The sequence below is a fragment of the Lactuca serriola genome, chromosome 2, assembly GCF_051521515.1.
Source record: "Lactuca serriola cultivar US96UC23 chromosome 2, Lser_US96UC23_V15, whole genome shotgun sequence".
NCBI classification, from domain to species: domain Eukaryota; kingdom Viridiplantae; phylum Streptophyta; class Magnoliopsida; order Asterales; family Asteraceae; genus Lactuca; species Lactuca serriola.
The window spans coordinates 154,562,856-154,564,901 of NC_136409.1; the positions used below are offsets into that span (position 1 = coordinate 154,562,856).

A 2,046-nucleotide genomic window follows, 5' to 3' on the forward strand; every position below is an offset into this window, starting at 1 on the left:
AAAATCGCAATTAGATATCATTATAATTTGTTTAAGTAACATAATCTTATTGCAAATTAGATAAAAGTTTCATTCTAATTTGGATACCTTTTGATTACAATACACCGTCATTCTTTTCTATATTAAGGTTTTAGTTTTTGCTAGGTATTAAACTCATGTTTAGTTTTTAAAATGAAGCTCCAATCTCTAAATTATCTATGAAGCTACATTTAAGGAATTCTCAAGCATAGAATAAGAATAGTTTTCAACCTATATATGTCTATGATCTTCTGGAGTAACAGATGTATTTTCTTTTGTTCAGATTTCGTGGCCTGATATTTGATCTATAACTCATTTGGAAACAAAAATGGGATATTTACATTTTAAAGGAGTTTCTTCACCGGTATCTTACGAAATGATTGCCGTTAATAATCCACATACTATACATTATGTCCACCTTGAAGTCGGACATCAGAAAAGGTGTTTTTTTAGTCCTCGTGTGCGTAGAAAGAAGATGAAATTTAAGAAATAGGATTCAATTTTTTTATATTATATTTTATTTAAAAAGGAGGTCTAACCAGCTTGCAATCTTGCTTTCCCAGTCATGTTGGATACATCAATGTGCCAAGATCCTTAAATAGACACCAAAACAACTTGACCTAAAGCTAATAGCAACTCATGCAGGTTGCTTTACCAATTTTTTCACATGATAAACTATTTTCACACAATAAATAAACTTAAAATAAGACAAAATTAAATATAATCTTCTTAAACTTATGTTACTATGACTTACTTTGCATTTTAGCACGGTTTTTACGTCTTTTTCACAAGATAAATAGTTAAAGGTCAAAGAAACGTACAGATGCATAGGAAGAAACAACTTATATAAGTATCAAGTTGTCTGATAAAACAAATCATTATCCATGTGTCAATACCATCTGTCGTTACATGAGAAAATCAACAACCTTGATCGGCTCAAATATCTCCCATGTTGCCCTGTTATTTCCCTTTAAGGATCGGATGGTATTGATCTTTAAAGACCAAATTGCCCTGGTTCAAGCATTTTATCGAACACTTGGTATGCATGGTGAAACTTACTTTCAAATTTCAACATCAATTGCTTGCATAATCATCACCAAACTGAGATAATCACCTTGTGCCAAATCCAATCAAATGTCAAATCACAACAGAAGGAACAAATATATTTCCAAACCCCTAAATGTGACAATTTTACAAATCATAATCAAAGAAACCACTTCCCTTATCATGAAGTCGATCACCTAAATTGGACCAAACATGGGGCGATAGATAATACACATGTTTCAATGGGGAAGCTTGAGGTGGCATCTTCATGCCAGGAACGCATGACAAGGAGCATCTTCTAACGATTGCATAAATGAAAGTAGTAATAATTTGCAGATCTAAGAAGAACAACAGAAGCAACGAAATCAATAAAATCTCAACTCTAGTAATGCGAAAAGTAAAAAGCACAACAAATAAATAAATATCGCAATTGTAATCACCAGAATACAATAACTATGAATACCGATTGATATTATTGGGAAAAAAATAATCCGCTTACTTCAATTGGAGTAGACCTTAGGCAACGTACAATGCCACACATATCATCTGACAACAGAAGCTGCCATCTACAGGCGTTGTGTGTAACCACAAAAGTCCAAAATTACCAGCAGGAGAATGACACTCATTCAGGAAGAAGCACTTGATTGACGTTAGGCTATATGGAGCGGTCACTGCAAACTCACCGGAAAAGTGGCGCCACCTATGCGCCACGTCACCTTCACCACCAACCCACTCCACTATGGAAATGGTCACCACTAACAACATTCACTTTTATATTATTTTTTTTATTTTTTTACCATTTTGTTAAATAAATAAAATATTAGATAAATAACAGATTTTATAAATAACATATTTTATATTAATTAAAACCATATTACATAATTTAAAACACAGAAAATTAAAACTAAAATACTAAAAAAACATAATCCATACTTAGAAAATTAAACCTAAATTATTAAAAAACATCAAATCTAGTTGCGATAT

General features: G+C 31.9%; 1 long non-coding RNA gene across 1 annotated transcript; it reads right to left on the reverse strand.

The window, feature by feature from the left end:
- Positions 1-799: 799 nt before the first annotated feature.
- LOC145090517 (uncharacterized) lies at positions 800-1,786 on the reverse strand. Its single transcript, XR_013701623.1, has 2 exons — positions 1,562-1,786; positions 800-1,400 (listed from the first exon to the last, which is right to left on the reverse strand). It is a non-coding gene; the product is annotated as an uncharacterized LOC145090517 (long non-coding RNA).
- Between the last annotated feature and the right edge of the window lie 260 nt (positions 1,787-2,046).